Source organism: Trichosurus vulpecula, chromosome 8, assembly GCF_011100635.1.
Source record: "Trichosurus vulpecula isolate mTriVul1 chromosome 8, mTriVul1.pri, whole genome shotgun sequence".
Taxonomy (NCBI): Eukaryota; Metazoa; Chordata; class Mammalia; order Diprotodontia; family Phalangeridae; genus Trichosurus; species Trichosurus vulpecula.
In genome coordinates this window covers 167,704,297-167,714,674 of record NC_050580.1, presented here as the reverse complement: position 1 = coordinate 167,714,674, position 10,378 = coordinate 167,704,297, and the positions used below count along the sequence as shown (strand labels likewise).

Below are 10,378 nucleotides of genomic sequence, written 5' to 3'. Positions count from 1 at the left end.
CTTTTCACGGTACCATAATGTCCATTTCACATACATACATTTGTACATACTCACATGTCCACTGTGATTGCATAAATCAAATGCTAATAAGTTGATTTGTATTATAGTTTTAGAAATAGTTTATCCATATTTCTGATGTGTCTGCAATTAGCAGTGGATGTTAATAATTTAATTTTAAATTTCTTTGTCTCCTCTCCCCAGCCTAAGACTTTTCCTTTAGCTACCGAATAGATCATAGACCCCTACATCTGGGGCTATCTGCAGTCATCTTGATCTATATCTTACCACTGGACCCAGATAGGTCTGGAGGAGAAAATGAGAATGGTGACTTTGCACAGCCCTCCCTCGTTTAAATCCAATTCACTTGCAAGTCATAGCATCACTTTCCTGATGTCATGATCCTTTTTGAGAACAAAGGACAAACAACAACAGATCACAGAGCTATAAGATTCTTGACATAAAAAGGACCTCAGATATCATCTTTTTAGATATCTTCCTTTTATAGGTGACTGAGGCCCAGAGAGGGTAAGTGATTTGCCTAAAGTCACACAATGACAGAGCCAGGATTGGAACCCTGAACCTCTGATTCCAAATGAAAAGGCATAGGGAAAGCGTTTATGTCCTAAAGAAACATCTTCATAAATCCTTTAACAATATGAAATATGATACTCTAATGTGCACATTATCACATGTAATTTGTCAAAGCCTTTTTGGGGGAAATTCCAAAAAAAAAAAGCAGATAGCTATATACACTTCCACACCCAACATTCTTGTGTTGATAAGTTTCAACTGAAAATTTGCCAATGAGTAAGTTCATCCTTCCCTATATTCTGATTAGGAAGTATAATGGTTGACCCTCTGTTACAATTTTTTATTTCATTTATATCTTCTTGAAGCAGCATTATGCATGGATCTAATGTTAGTAAAATAGAAATGTATTCATCTTCAACTTCTCTCTCACTCTCACTCCACATATCCAATCCATTGCCAAGTCTCTTAATTGCTATATTCATAACCACATCTCCTATACTCTTTATTCTCTCTACTCAAACAGCCACCACTTTGGTTCAAGCTCTCATCATCTCACCCTTGGACTGTGTATTGAATTAGATTTATAATTTGCACCTCATCTCACGTGAGCTTCTTGAGAGCAAGAACAATGGTTTCGCCTTTCTTTGTATACCAAGTGCTTAGCACAGTATATGTCACTTAGCACCTGATAAAACCTTGTTGAATGTCTGAAATAAAAATTTACCATTCAAAACTTCTCCTATGGAATTTTTTTTGTTCCCTGAACTCAGACCTCGAAGACAGGATATGAAGCAAACACATAAACCCTGCGCTTTTAGGGCTCCTGTATGTCTTTCATACAGCCTCTCTAGTGGAAGAAATGAATAATTACTTAAATTTTTAAAAACTTGTTAATTAGGTTGTTAATTTTAAATTATAATATTAAAAGAAGTGGGGTTGTAAAGACACCTTGAAAATGCCTATTTACCTGTGTGCCCATGGATATGTCATTTACTATCTCTGGTCTTTTTTTCTCAAGGGGAATCTTATATTTAGAGCTAAACTGAGAGCCTTTTTAAAATTTAGAGCCCTTTTCTTCATCTAATGCAATCCCATCATTTTACAAATGATGGAGATGGCAAGTCAGTTGACCACTGTCAACCTCTATTTCCTCATCTGCAAAATAATAGCTGTTTATAGGGTTTGCAAGGCCCTTTACTAGTATGTCATAAGACCCTTACAAAAACTCAGAGAGGTAGGTGCTATTTTTATTCTCACTTTATAGATGAGGAAATTGAGGCTGAGAGGTCAAGTAACTTTGCCCAGGGTCACTTAGGTAGCAAACGTATAAGGCAATATTTGAACTGAGGTTTTCCTAACCCCAGGCCCAGGATTCTTTATTCATTGTCATCTAGCTACTTCAAATTGGAAATAATGTTTAACGTGACTTCATCTGTATAATTGATATCCTATTGTTTGCCTCCTCAGTTAGTGGGGGAAAGGCTAAAAGGAGGGGAAGAAATTGAAACTCAAAAAAATTTTAATGAACATTCTAAATAAAATTCAAAAATAACTTTTTTTTTAGGAAACGGAGATAAAAGTACTTAGCTCACAGGGTTGTTGTGAGGATCAAATGAGAATAAGTGTATGTATATAAATAAATAAATAAATGTAGACATTTATTATATATAATCATAAATATAAAAATCATTTATATCCATATATGTGAATAACTGGTCATTGTATATGTGTGTAAAACAATGACTATGGCTTTTATAGACATGTGCTTATATATATAAATATACACATGTATGTATTTGAGCGCATATATGCATGTAGAATTATGAACAGGAAGCTGCTTTTATGTATGTAAATATACACATATGTGTACATGGGCATATATGTGTATAATATAAATTTTGTTTTAGGTATGCTTCTATGTATAGATATAACTGTATGTATTGGGGCATGTGTATAAATAACTAGAACATGTTTCATATGCATATTTTATACCTGTAAATATGCATGTACTTGGGCATACTGTAGAAATAACAAATATAAATTTGCTTTGTATGTGGTGTATATGTCAGCATACATATGTATTTGGGCACATTGTATATGTGTGCATGTGAATATACATTTTGCTTTGTATACACATACGTTTATGTAAATATATACACAGCCAAGCCTAAGGAAGGGCCAGCATGTACCCAAGCAACGCACCTGACCCAACCCTGCAGCAGATTGACTCATCAGGTCATTCGGTTGGGCGGGGCTGTGCAGGTCAGTTGGCAGCTGCTTCTAGACCGCTGGGCAGGCCACTCAGAAGTTGGGCAATAGGTTTTGGAATGGGTGTTGCTGGTCATTGAGCTGTTGGACTCATCTTAGGAGGCAATCTCTCTGCTGGACCCACTGACGTCCCCAGGCTTGTTCTTGGATGAATAGCTGCAGACTTTACCCTGCTTTCTCTTCATTCAGCTAGAATGTGCTTGTGCTCTTTCTGCTAGGACTATGACCCCTTACGCCTGGATTGGTAGAAGGCTCTCCTCTTTAACTCCCTCAGATCCTCAGCTCCCAGGTCTGTCACATCTGAGAAGGAGGCAAGAAAGTTCTACTCTCTCCGGTTAAATGATCATCTCAGCCTCAGAACCAGTCTCTTCAGTGTAGGACAGTTCTGCTGTTCTGCAGCCCACAGGGAGAGGTGCCAATTCAGCCAGTCCTTCTTCTAAGACTCCTTTTGGCATCTCCTACAGATGAGTAGCTAGAGGGAAAAGGGGCTAATGCAGCCTATGCCCTAGAGGTAAGTTCATTGTCCTTTCTGGCCTCTTCACTTACAATGGAGCTGTTAAAGTCTATGAAATGTTTATTTGGAGTCCAAAGGACTCACCTTTATAATTCATTACCTTTTGCCTTTTTGGACTTTCCTCCTTGCTAAATCTCAAACTGTTACACTGATTTTTAAAAACTGTAATATAACAAGCTTACATTATGAAATATCAAAAGTCTGATTAAATAACACTCAAAATAAGTGGCATAATATGAACATAAAGTAAGTAATAGTGAGGGCGTATAGTCTTTGCATTTTTTCATAACTAAAGAGTGTTAAGGGAAAATAATAGCTTAGTAAATTAAATAGCTAACAACAAAAATGCCACTCGACTTCTATTAAACTCTGTTCCCAAAACAAAGCCTGTTATAGCTCTCCCTGAGAAGTTCTCCCATTTGTTAGGCACCGATGACTACAGCAACTGCCAGGGACTGGTAACCCATCTGCTCCTCACAATGATAGCTCTTCAGCTTCTGGCTGCCTGACTCCTGTCACTTCTCCTTCTTGCTCCTACTAGTTCAAAGGAAACAGGCCAAAATTCCTCTGGGAGTTGAAGAGGAGAGTGCTGGCAATTCTCCTAGCATCCAGATCTCCTTTGCTACGCCTGCAGGCAGCGGGTCAAGATCTCAACAATTCTGTTAAGCATTTGTTACACACACACACACACACACACACACACACACACACACACACACCCCAATGAATAGGTTTATTTATAACCGCTCAGTATCAGTTAGCTTTACAAAGATCTTCAAAGATACGGGAAGAATAATACACTTCCTAGGATACCTGTGGGACAGACTCTGATAAAGAAGACCCAACACTTACCTCAGTTCCTTCATAGCACTGGTCCCAGTAAGTTTGTGTTCAGAAGTTCTAGACTGCCGCATGAGTCTGGGTCTCCAGCCTACAGCGGAGCTGTGGACCTGCAGGTCGCTCCCAAAGGTCTCTCCTTGCTCCTTAAAGCATCAATGTAATTGTGGTTGCTGTCGTTCAGTTGTTTCAGTCATGTCTGACTCTTTGTGACTCCGTCTGAAGTTCTCCAGCTCAATTTACAGATGAGGAAATTGAAACAAAGAGAGTTAAGTGACTTGCCCAGGGTCACACAGCTAGTAAGCGTCTGAGGCCAGATTTGAACTCAGGAAGATGAGTCTTCTTGACTCCAGTCCTGACCTCAATGTTGTACTAACTCCAAAACCTGGACTCTAAAACAGCAGCATGTTGAGGAGAGCTGCAATCTCTTCCTCTGTTAGGGGAGCTTCAATGCTGAGTTGACTGCAGACCTGAACTCTGGAATGACATGATGCCAAAGAACCCTCTGGGCTTTTCAAACTCATAAGGTCGTCAGTTCTACTTTCTTCACCAGTTTCTGAGCTCTCTCAAGGGCACTGAGGCAGAGTCAGGTGTAGCCTACTTGGGCCCTTTTGAAGATACTGAATGGGATGGATAATTGTGAAGACTTCACAGGGTATGTCTAAGGGAGTAAGAGAGGTTTGGGATTGGGCCTTGTCATTCTGGAAGGTCAGGGCCTGGAGCTGTGGGCATGCCCTTCCCCCCCCCCTCCTCAGATGTTAGAAGATAATGAACTTCCTGTGAGCTATTTGTTCTCTGCTCCAGGAAGGTCTCTCCTCCCTGCCCCCCACTCCATTTCTTCTCCTAGACTTTCAGGTGCCACCCTGGCAGTTGAGTTCTGATGGGGAAAACTTGAATGGACCAGATCAACCTTGGTCTTCTGCCTAGTTTTTGCATCTAGACTGTAAGCCCACCTTCCAGCCAATGGTGAGAAGGGATAGAGGTGGGTGGGAATCTTTTCATTAAAGAGTATAAATTAAGGCAGGTTCCCTTTTACCTCGCCTCCTCCATTATGGAGGTGTGCTCAAATCTTGCAAGGTTTGTAAAATAAATTTACTTTGTTTCTCCTAAGGATATCTCTCTTATTATTTAAAAATCCTGTCCCACACAATACTAATAGTTCTGTCTATCCAACCATTGGGAAAAGGCTGTTCCCAACTACATGGTAGGCCAACCAGAAATGGTTACACGATGTTCACATGTGGCCCAGTCCCTCCTAGCTACTTCCCTTACATGTATCATGGTTCATTGGGAAATCATTTGCTAGCTTCCTCCATGTGGAGAGATGCTCTCTTCTCCCTAGTCTCACATGAAGATGCCGTCTGAGACATTCTGGGTATGCATAAGGCCTTTGTTACAAAAGGACTAAAGGAAAAAAGAGCAGGTCAGTATGAAGCAAGGTCATTGAGTAAGGCTTTTTGGACAAAACAGCTCTAACTGCATAAAATAAGTCGTTCAGGAAGGTATCGCTTGAAACACACCATAGTTTAGTATAGAAACATGGAGATTCCGTTCTCGGAGGGAAGTAGAACAAAGGTCACCAGTTTTACCTGTTCCACATGACTCTTTTCAGACTTGCTCCTGATGTGATTTGCATGGATGGCACTTCGCATGATGAAAATATAAAGGGATCTCCTTGCCACAATTCCATAGCTCTTTTATGGTCTTGCAAAGTTGAACTACCGGGATGATTTGTAAGAACCCAGGCCAGTGATGCAGTGTATGATAGGAGCCAGAAGAAATTCCAGACAAGAACTCAAACAAGACTTATATAGAAGTATCGTAGATAGATTGCCGATCTTGGAGTTAGAAAGACCGGGCTCAAGTCACTTAAAACCCTCATGTCTCAGACAATTAGAACTTAATGTAACAAGTCATAGTTGATCTGTAATCTGCATTAGCACGGGATTTCAATTCAACAAACATCTATTAAGTGCTCACTTTGTGCCAGGCACTGTGTTAAGTGCGGGGAATACAAATAAGAAAAAGAAAAAAAGATACTCCCTTTAGTCAAGGACCTTAACTATCTAATGGAGGAAGACAATAATAAAAAGGAAGCTGGAAAGGGGGAGGGGACACACGGGGTATAGATTTTGTGGACTATCTTGTTCTACGGAGTTGAAACCAAGCAGAGCTGTGGATAGAAAGTGGAATGAGCTCAAAGTTCAATTTCTGCCCTCCATAAAAGAAGGCTCCAGGGGCAGCTAGGTGGCGCAGTGAGTAGAGCACCAGTCCTTGAGTCAGGAGGACCTGAGTTCAAATCCGACCTCAGACACTTGACACAAGTACTAGTTGTGTGACCTTGGGCAAGTCACTTAACCCCAATTTCCCTGCCTTCTCCCCTGAAAAAAAAAGTGAAAAAATAAAGGAAGGCTCCAGGTCTCCAATCAGAATAGGAATGTGCTAACCCAATAGTAACAAAAGCACAGATCCTTAAGATTTTCAATCAAATAAAATAGGAGCTCAAGCTGAGGGACATCAGAGAGGTTCAGTTCATAAAACAGATGTAAATCCCTAAAGGATTCTTGAGCAGGCTAATTAGGGTCTCATATCACAAAAACGTTAGAATAGTATGTGGGGCCATGACTTAACTGAGCTGATAAGACTCTTCCCCCTAGGATGAGCTAGTTGGATACCAATCAGTCCTATTTCCAATGCTGTGAAGAGAAACAGATCATTTTAGTAACCCCACCCTGACGGCATCAGAGTTATTCACCAGTCTTGAACAGATAACCGGAAGGAAAAGAAAGGGAAACTCCCAGAACGGTACCCAAAATGAGATCTCTGAAGTGGAGACCCTTCTTTGGTACCGAATTAAGAGTGGCAGGTTAGGGAAGCCAAATGCATCAGTCAAGTCAAGATAAAAGAGCTCTGGAATATTTCTTTTAGCTGTGGGTGTGGCCTCTGAAGGAGACACCACAGGCTAAGAGCAGCAGAAGAGAATCATCGCTATCTTCCTAGAAAAACCATAGGCAGAACATTGCCCTACAAAAGAGCAGAATATGTATAACAAGAAGCAGGAATGAGGAGTAACTATGCCTGACATCTGCAGAGAGCTGCTGGGAACTACAAGAAAGGTGACAAGTAATGATGAAGTTCTGTAGAAGAATACCTTCCAAGGACCCACAATGGAGGCAAATCCGGTTGGAAGCCTACTCAAGAATGACCAGAAATGAATATTGTTGTACAGATGTAGGGGGGAGGGGAGTGGAAAGGAGTTGCCCATAATCAATTATCTTTACTTTCCACAAGAACTATTTGTTTTCTTTGACTTGTAAATAAAGCTATTCATTCATCAGACTTTGTGAAAGTTCTGAAGGGGAACTGATCAATAAAGCCACTTTAGCCATGCAACCTGCAGGTATGGCCAAGAAGATCAGAAATGCTGGAGAATGATGTCTTTGGGCATTATTTGGGTGGAAATTTCTCAGCACTCTCCTCTTTGATCCCTTGAGGAATTTTAGCCTTTTACCTTCTAACATGTGGAAGCAAGAAACGACAGGAGCCAGGGAGCCAGAAACTGGTAGGGCCTGTCATCCTGAAGAGCAGGCAGGAGGTTACCAGTGGGCACAGGGACTCCTGAGCCAAGGTAACGTGGACAAAACATTTAAGAACCATGTTGAGGTAGACACTACACTGGGAAACTCAACTGAATGCTGAGGTCAGTAACTTTTAATTTTCCCCTCTTATTTCCCTTTTTCTCCCAAAAAGGCAAATGCACAAATTTTAAGCCTCAGGTTTCCCTATAGGATCTAAGAAACATTTACCTCTGTGTTTAAAAGTTTACTTTGTTTTCCTAAGCCAACAAATATGAGAAAGCTGCTGATCCGAGGAACTGCTTCTCTCTCTGTGACTGCTTGAGCATAGCATTGTGAGAGATAATTTGGAACAACCTGTCAGGGGAGAAAGATTTAAAACTGCTATATCTGCCAGTGCAAGATTCTGGCTGGGGATTTGTGTTCACAAAAGAAAAGAGAGAGAGTTTTATTTTAATAGGTTTACTTTAATGACTTTCTAAAGTAGAAAGAATGCATTCACCACGGTTTCTCTGAGCACCAAAATGAGTGAGCCTGTGGGAAGCTAACCGGCTGTCACTGAATCAGGCATCCACCATTACCCATGGCCTAAATAGGAAGAAAACCATTCACCCAGTGGAGGGGAGGCTAAGGAAATAAGAAAAAAAAAAAGTCAAGCCTCAGTGAAGGAATAGTATGCCCACAATAAAGGTGGTATTCTGCTACTAAAGTGCTTTTTCTAAAATGCAAGTCTGATCATGTCATCAACCCCTACTCAATAAACTCCAGTGGTTTCCTATCGCCTCCAGGAGAAAGCACAAAACCTTCTGTTTGGCTTTCAAAGCCCTTTATAGCCTAGCCACCTCCTACCTTTCCAGTCTTGTACTCTGATTCAGTGACACTGGCCTGAGCTGTTCGATTAACCAGACACTCTATCTCTCCTCTCTGATTGCCTGTCATGCCTGGAATGCTTTCTCTCCTCCACTAACCTCCCTGGCTTCCTTTAAGTCCCAACTAAAATCCCACCTCTTAGAGAAAGCCTTCCCCAATCCCTCTTAATTCCAGTGCTTTCTCAATGTTAGTGATTTCCTATTTGTCCTGTAAGTACCTTGCTTTGTCTATATTTTGCATATATTTGTATATATATTTCTTCTTCATATGCTGTCTCCCCCATTAGAGTAAGGGACAGGAGCTGTCCTTTGCCTCTTTTGTATCCTCCCCACCCCGCCCCCTTAGCCCTTAGCACAGTGCTTGCCACATAGTAGGTACTTAATAAATGTTCATTTAATTTAATTTAATTTGGGAGGGGAGAAGACGAGGGGGGGGAAGAAGGATAGTAAATGGATTAACATCTGCTGTCTGCTTACCAACCTAGCAACAATCCCTTATAACAGTGACAAAACCCTGGGAGGTACCAGCTAGTTAAGTTCCCCTATTATTTTGGGAAGGGTAGTAAGTGAGCCATAGAAGTGAGAAATCCTCCAAAATGTATCCCCAGGCCTTTATGTCATAGGAGAGCTGCTGACACAAGGGTTACAAATTGTGTTCTGATTGCTATATAAATGGTTCTGGAGTACTATATACGCCAAAAATTCAATTCACTTCATTAAAATTTCCAGAAAAAAAGGGAGTATGAGGATCTCTAATCAGAGAACTACTGTGTCCCAGTTCTTAAGATAATTAAATCTAAATTTATAACAGATAAATTGGGGAAATGATTCTATTTGTATAATTTTTCAAGTACTTTATATATACACATAATAATAGCTGACATTTGTATAGTGCTTACTATATGTTGGGTACTGTGCCAAGGGCTGTACAATACATATATGTGTATTATTTGTGTGATATATACAATATACAAAACATAAAATATCATGTATATAATATACATGTGTATATCGTGTCTACAAGTGTATTTTATGTATATGCTTATATTTGTATTACATGTATAGTCTCGTTTGTATGCATAATATATACACATGTTTGTAGGACATGTAAGGTTAGGTTAGAATAACATTTCGATTCTTAAATTTTTGGAGATGAACTTATATCATCTCAAAATAAAATAACATTCAATATTTAACCCATATGCTTCTATTTGCCACTACTAAAAAAATCATCTAATTTAATGGGAGAATGACACTACTTTGATGAGACATAAGCGAGAAACATTAAAAGTACATTTTTGATTCATACTAGAAATCCATTTGTTCAGAAAATATTAAGTGACTACTGTGGGGCAGAGTTTCCTATTAGGAACTGGAGGTATGAGAATAATTTTGATACCCCTATTCAATTTAATCAACATTTACTCAGTTCATTGTGTTTTACTAAGCATCAATGATTGCTTTAGTTAGGTGGGACAGAATTGAGTTCGAGCTAGTTAACACTGCTAGAATAGGGGTTATGTGTGTCAGAATTAATTAACCCACTATGTATTGTTGATTGTATTATTTCTATCTGATTTATAGGGTAGATTTATATTTTCTTACTTGTAGTTAGGCCTATACTGACTTGTCCTAGAGATAGAGATCAGTTGTATGAGTTGTATCAGTTGACTACCCTCTTGGGGCAGCTAGGTGGCTCAGTAAGTAAAGGACCTGGAGTTAGGAGGACCTGAGTTCAAATACGGCCTCAGACATTTGACACACTTACTAGCTGTGTGACCTTG

General features: G+C 39.9%; 1 protein-coding gene across 1 annotated transcript in view; it reads left to right on the top strand.

Moving 5' to 3' along the window:
- Positions 1–3,295: 3,295 nt before the first annotated feature.
- MAPK6 (mitogen-activated protein kinase 6) overlaps positions 3,296–10,378 on the top strand; it is a 70,215-nt gene continuing 63,132 nt past the window's right edge. Inside the window, exon 1 of the mRNA XM_036734948.1 lies at positions 3,296–3,310. The gene's annotated coding sequence lies outside the window, so the exon portion shown is untranslated. The remainder of the gene's footprint in view (positions 3,311–10,378) is intronic.